Genomic DNA, 7,362 nt, shown 5'->3' with positions numbered 1-7,362 from the left:
CATGTTTCTGGCAAGCATCTCCACCACATTTAAAACATGTTTGGATCAGTTGGAAGTCCATTTCCTATAAAATTCCACCAAGCTTATTATTAGGAGTTCTGCTAGTGGAATTTCCCAAACATGCATAAAAAAACCTTGGAGTTCATTTTTAGTGCATTCGCTTACATTTATTATAGTTTTCACCTTTTTTTGTATAAAATTTTAATTTTGTTAAGCCTCATATCGTTTTTGTTTATGAGAAAAATGGGAGAGTGAGTTTTTTATCTGAAAAAAAATTTGAACATCCAAAATGGGAATGTACAAAAGCTGAGAGAGATAATTCCAAAAAGTATTTGTGATATTTAAGGATAGTCAAAAAGTGGGTTGTTAAACATCCAACCACATGAGAATTTGATTGTTTCTACTCCTTGAAATTTTTCAATCATTAGGTTACTTGCATCCGCAACATGTTTCTGGCATGCATGTCCACCACATTTAAAGCATGTTAGGATCAGTTAGAAGTCCCTTTCTTTTAAAATTCCACCAAGCTTATTATTAGGGGTTGTACTAGTGGAATTTCCCCAACATGGATAACAAAACCTCAGAATTCATTTTTAGTGCGTTCACTTACATTTATAATTCTTTTCAAATTTTTTTGCATAAAATTTTCGTTTTGTGATTCCTCATATCTTTATTGTTTAAGAGTAAAATGGGAGAGTTAGTTTTGGATCTGAAAAAAATTTGAACACCCAAAATGGAAAAGCACAAAAGCTAAGAGAGATAATTCCAAAAAGTATCTGTGATTTGTAAGGATAGGCAAAAAGAGGGTTGTTAAACATCCAACCACTTGAGAATTTGATTTTTTCTACTCCTTGAAATTTTTGGATCATTAGATCACTTGCATCCTCAACATGTTTTTTGCATGCATGTCCACCACATTTAAAGCATGTTAGGATCAGTTAGAAGTCCCTTTCCAATAAAATTCCACCAAGCTTATTATTAGGGGTTGTCCTAGTGGAATTTCCCAAACAAGGACAACAAAATCTTGGAGTTCATTTTTATTGAGTTCACTTACATTTAATGTAGTTTTCAATTTTTTTTGCATAAAATTTTTATTTATTTATGGCTCATATCATTTTTGTTTACGAGAAAAATAGGAGAGTGAGTTTTGGATCTGAAAAAAAATTTGAACATCCATAATGGAAATGCACAAAAGTTGAGAGAAATAATTCCAAAAAGTATCTGCGATTTTTATGGATAGTCAAAAACTAGGTTGTTAAACATCCAACCACTTGAGAATTTGATTGTTTCTACTCCTTGAAATTTTTGGATCATTAGGTCACTTGCATCCCCAACATATCTCTGGCAAGCATGTCCACCACGTTTAAAGCATGTTAGGATCAGTTAGAAGTCCTTTCCAATAAAATTCCACCATGCTTATTATTAGGGTTTGTACTAGTGGAATTTCTCAAACATGGATAACAAAACCTTGGAGTTCAGTTTTAGTGCGTTCACTAACATTTATTATAGTTTTCAAATTTATTTGCATAAAGTTTTTATTTTGTTATTATTCCTCATATTGTTTTTCTTTACGAGAAAAATGGGAGAGAAAGTTTTTTATCTGAAAAAAAAATTGAACATCCAAAATGGAAATGCACAAAAGCTGACGGAGATAATTCCAAAAAGTATCTGTGGTTTTAAAGGATAGACAAAAAGTGGGTTGTTAAAGATCCAACCACTTGAGAATTTGATTTTTTCTACTCCTTGAAATTTTTTGATCATTAGGTTACTTGCATCATCAACATGTTTCTGGCATGCATGTCCACCACATTTAAAACATGTTTGGATCAGTTAGAAGTCCATTTCCTATAAAATTCCACCAAGCTTATTATTACGGGTTGTGCTAGTGGAATTTCCCAAACATGGAGACCAAAACCTTGGAGTTCATTTTTAGTGCGTTCACTTACATTTATTATAGTTTTCAAATTTCTTTGGATAAAATTTTCATTTTGTTATGCCTCGTATCTTTTTTGTTTACGAGAAAAATGGGTGAGAAAGTTTTGGATCAGAAAAAAAATTTGAACATCCAAAATTGAAATGCTCAAAAGCAGAGAGAGATAATTCCAAAAAGTATCCGTGATTTTTAAGGATAGTCAAAAGGTTGGTTGTTAAACATCCAAGCAGTTTAGAATTTGATTTTTTCTACTCCTTGAAATTTTTGGATCATTAGGTCACTTGCATCCTCAACATGTTTCTGGGAAGCATGTCCACAACGTTTAAAGCATGTTAGGACTAGTTAGAAGTCCCGTTCCTATAAAATTCCACCGAGCTTATTATTAGGGGTTGCACTGGTGGAATTTCGTAATAATGGATAACAAAACCTTGGAGTTTATTTTTAATGCGTTCACTTACATTTATTATAGTTTTCAAATTTTTTTGCATAAATTTTTTATTTTGTTATTATTCCTCATTTCGTTTTTGTTTACGAGAAAAATGGGAGAGAGAGTTTTGGATCTGAAAAAAAATTTGAACATCCAAAATGGAAATGCACAAAAGCTGAGAGAGATAATTCCAAAAAGTATCTGTGATTTTAAATGATAGACAAAAAGTGGGTTGTTAAACATCCAACCACTTGAGAATTTGATTTTTTCTACTCCTTGAAATTTTTGGATCATTAGGTCACTTGTATCCTCAACATGTTTTTGGCATGCATGTCCACCACATTTAAAAGCATGTTAGGATCAGTTAGAAGTCCCTTTCCAATAAAATTCCACCAAGCTTATTATTAGGGGTTGTCCTAGTGGAATTTCCCAAATAAGGACAACAAAATCTTGGAGTTCATTTTTATTGCGTTCACTTACATTTATTAGAGTTTTCAATTTTTTTTGCATAAAATTTTTCTTTATTTATGCCTCATATCGTTTTTGTTTGTGAGAAAAATGGGAGAGTGAGTTTTGAATCTGAAAAAAAATTTGAACATCCAAAATGGAACTGCACAAAAGCTGAGAGAAATAATTCCAAAAAGTATCTGTGATTTTTATGGATAGTCAAAAATTGGGTTGTTAAACATCCAACCACTTGAGAATTTTATTGTTTCTACTCCTTGAAATTTTTGGATCATTAGGTCACTTGCATCCCCAACATATTTCTGGCAAGCATGTCCACCACGTTTAAAGCATGTTAGGATCTGTTAGAAGTCCCTTTCCTATAAAATTCCACCAAGCTTATTACTAGGGTTTGTACTAGTGGAATTTCCCAAGCATGGATAACAAAACCTTGGAGTTCAGTTTTAGTGCGTTCACTTACATTTATTATAGTTTTCAAATTTATTTGCATAAAATATTTATTTTGTTGTTCCTCATATCGTTTTTGTTTATGAGAAAAATGGGAGCGAGAGTTTGGGATCTGAAAAAAAATTTGAACATCCAAAATGGAAATTGCAAAAAGCTGAGAGAGATAATTCCAAAAAGTATCTGTGATTTTAAAGGATAGACAAAAAGTGGGTTGTTAAACATCCAACTACTTGAGAATTTGATTTTTTCTACTCCTTGAAATTTTTTGATCATTAGGTTACTTGCATCCTCAACATGTTTCTGGCATGCATGTCCACCACATTTAAAACATGTTTGGATAAGTTAGAAGTCCATTTCCTATAAAATTCCACCAAGCTTATTATTAGGGGTTGTACTAGTGTAATTTCCTAAACATAAATAAGAAAACCTTGGAGTTCATTTTTAGTGCGTTCGCTTACATTTAATATAGTTTTCAACTTTTTTTGCATAAAATTTTCATTTTGTTATGCCTCATATCTTTTTTTTTAACGAGAAAAATGGGAGCGTGAGTTTTGGATCTGAAAAAAAATTTGAACACCCAAAATGGAAATGCACAAAAGCTAAGAGAGATAATTCCAAAAAGTATCTGTGATTTTTAAGGATAGGCAAAAAGTGGGTTGTTAAACATCCAACCACTTGAGAATTTGATTTTTTCTACTCCTTGAAATTTTTGGATCTTTAGGTCACTTGCATCCTCAACATGTTTCTGGCATGCATGTCCACCACATTTAAAGCATGTTAGGATCAATTAGAAGTCCATTTCCAATAAAATTCCACCAAGCTTATTGTTAGTGGTTGTCCTAGTGGAATTTCCCAAACAAGGATAACAAAATCTTGGTGTTCATTTTTAGTGTGTTCACTTACATTTATTATAGTTTTCAAATTTTTTTGCATAAATTTTTTATATATTTATGCCTCATATCGATTTTGTTTACGAGAAAAATGGGAGAGTGAGTTTTGGATCTGAAAAAAATTTTCAACATCCAAAATGGAAATGCACAAAAGCTGAGAGAAATAATTCCAAAAAGTATATGTGATTTTTATGGATAGTCAAAAAGTGGGTTGTTAAACATCCAACCACTTGAGAATTTGATTGTTTCTACTCCTTGAAATTTGTGGATCATTAGGTCACTTGCATCCTCAACATGTTTCTGGCAATTATGTCCACCACGTTTAAAGCATGTTAGGATCAGTTAGAAGTCCCTTTCCTATAAAATTCAACCAAGCTTATTATTACGGGTGTTACTAGTGGAATTTCCCGACATGGATAATAAAACCTTGGAGTTCAGTTTTAGTGCATTTACTTACGTTTATTATAGTTTTCAAATTTATTTGCATAAACTTTTTATATTCTGATTCCTCATATCGTTTTTGTTTACGAGAAAAATGGGAGAGAGAGTTTTGGATCTGAAAAAAAATTTGAACATCCAAAATGGAAATGCACAAAAGCTGAGAGAGATAATTCCAAAAAGTATCTGTGATTTTAAAGGATAGACAAAAAGAGGGTTGTTAAAGATCCAACCACTTGAGAATTTGATTTTTTCTACTCCTTGAATTTTTTGGACAATTAGGTTACTTGCATCCTCAACCTGTCTCTGGCAAGTATCTCCACCACATTTAAAACATGGTTGGATCAGTTAGAAGTCCATTTCCTATAAAATTCCACCAAGCTTATTATTAGGGGTTGTACTAGTGGAATTTCCCAAACATGGATAACAAAACCTTTTAGTTCAGTTTTAGAGCGTTCACTTACATTTATTATAGTATTCAAATTTATTTGCATAAACTTTTCATTTTGTTATTCCTCATATCGTTTTTCTTTACGAGAAAAATGGGAGAGAGAGTTTTGGATCTGAAAAAAAATTTGAACATCCAAAATAGAAATGCACATAAGCGGAGAGGGATAATTCCAAAAAGTTTTTGTGATTTTAAAGAATAGACAAAAAGTGGGTTGTTAAAGATCCAACCACTTGAGAATTTGATTTTTTCTACTCCTTGAAATTTTTTGATCATTAGGTTACCTGCATCCTCAACATGTTTCTGGCATGCATGTCCACAACATTTAAAACATGTTTGGATCAGTTAGAAGTCCATTTCCTATAAAATTCCACCAAGCTTATTATTAGGGGTTGTGCTAGTGGAATTTCCCAAACATGCATAACAAAACCTTGGAGTTCATTTTTAGTGCGTTCGCTTACATTTATTATAGTTTTCAACTTTTTTTGCATAAAATTTTCATTTTGTTATGCCTCACATCGTTTTTGTTTACGAGAAAATTGGGAGCATGAGTTTTGGATCTGAAAAAAAATTTGAACATCCAAAATGGAAACGCAGAAATGTTTAGAGAGATAATTCCAAAAAAGTATCTGTGATTTCTAAAGATAGGCAAAAAGTGGCTTGTTAAACATCCAACCACTTAAGAATTTGATTTTTTCTACTCCATGAAATTTTTAGATCAATAGGTCACTTGCATCCTCAACATGTTTCTGGCAAGCATTTCCACCACGTTTAAAGCATGTTAGGATCAGTTAGAAGTCGCTTTCCTACAAAATTCCACCAAGCTTATTATTAGGGGTTGTACTAGTGGAATTTCCCGACATGGATAACAAAACCTTGGAGTTCAGTTTTAGTGCGTTCACTTACATTTATTATAGTTTTCAAATTTATTTGCATAAACTTTTTATTTTGTTATTCCTCATATCGTTTTTGTTTACGAGAAAAATGGGAGAGAGAGTTTTGGATCTGAAAAAAAATTTGAACATCCAAAATGGAAATGCACAAAAGCTGAGAGAGATAATTCCAAAAAGTATCGGTGATTTTAAAGGATAGACAAAAAGAGGGTTGTTCAAGATCCAACCACTTGAGAATTTGATTTTTTCAACTACTTGAAATTTTTTTATCATTAGGTTACTTGCATCCTCAACATGTTTCTGGCAAGCATCTCCACCACATTTAAAAAATGTTTGGATCAATTAGAAGTCCATTTCCTATAAAATTCCACCAAGCTTATTATTAGGGGTTGTGCTAGTGGAATTTCCCAAACATGCATAACAAAACCTTGGAGTTCATTTTTAATGAATTCGCTTACATTTATTATAGTTTTCAAATTTTTTTGCATACATTTTTTATTTTGTTATGCCTCATATCGTTTTTTTTATGAGAAAAAGGGGAGAGTGAGTTTTGGATTTGAAAAAAAATTTGAACATCGAAAATGGGAATGCACAAAAGCTGAGAGAGATAATTCCAAAAAGTATCTATTATTTTTAAGGATAGTCAAAAAGTAGATTGTTAAACATCCAACCACTTGAGAATTTGATTATTTCTACTCCTTGAAAATTTTCGATCATGAGGTTACTTGCATCCTCAACATTTTTTGGGCATGCATTTCCACCACATTTAAAGAATGTTAGCATGAGTTAGAAGTCCCTTTCTTTTAAAATTCCACCAAGTTTATTGTTAGGGGTTGTACTAGTGGAATTTCCCAAACATGGATAACAAAACCTAGGAATTCATTTTTAGTGCTTTCACTTACATTTATAATTCTTTTCAAATTTCTTTGCATAAAATTTTCATATTGTTATGCCTCATATCTTTTTTGTTTACGAGAAAAATGGAGAGAGTTTTGGATCTGAAAAAAAATTTTAACATCCAAAACGGAAATGCACAAAAGTTGAGAGAAATAATTGCAAAAAGTATCTGTGATTTTTATGGATAGTAAAAAAGTGGGTTGTTAAACATTCAACTACTTGAGAATTTGATTATTTCTACTCCTTGAAATTTTTCGATCATTAGGTCACTTGCATCCTCAACATGTTTCTGACAAGCATTCCACCACATTTAAAGCATGTTAGGATCAGTTAGAAGTCCCTTTCCTATAAAATTCCACCAAGCTTATTCATAGGGGTTGTACTGGTGGAATTTCCCAAACATGGATAACAAAACCTCGAAATTTATTTGTAGTGCTTTCACTTACATTTATAATTCTTTTCAAATTTTTTTGCATAAAATTATCTTTTTGTTATGCCTCATATCTTTTTTGTTTATGAGAAAA

Source organism: Aristolochia californica, unplaced genomic scaffold, assembly GCF_029961685.1.
Source record: "Aristolochia californica isolate CCGP_79_NKW_82.1479 unplaced genomic scaffold, dmAriCali1.0.hap1 SCAF_14, whole genome shotgun sequence".
In the NCBI taxonomy this organism is placed as follows: domain Eukaryota; kingdom Viridiplantae; phylum Streptophyta; class Magnoliopsida; order Piperales; family Aristolochiaceae; genus Aristolochia; species Aristolochia californica.
This window is presented reverse-complemented; position numbering follows the sequence as displayed.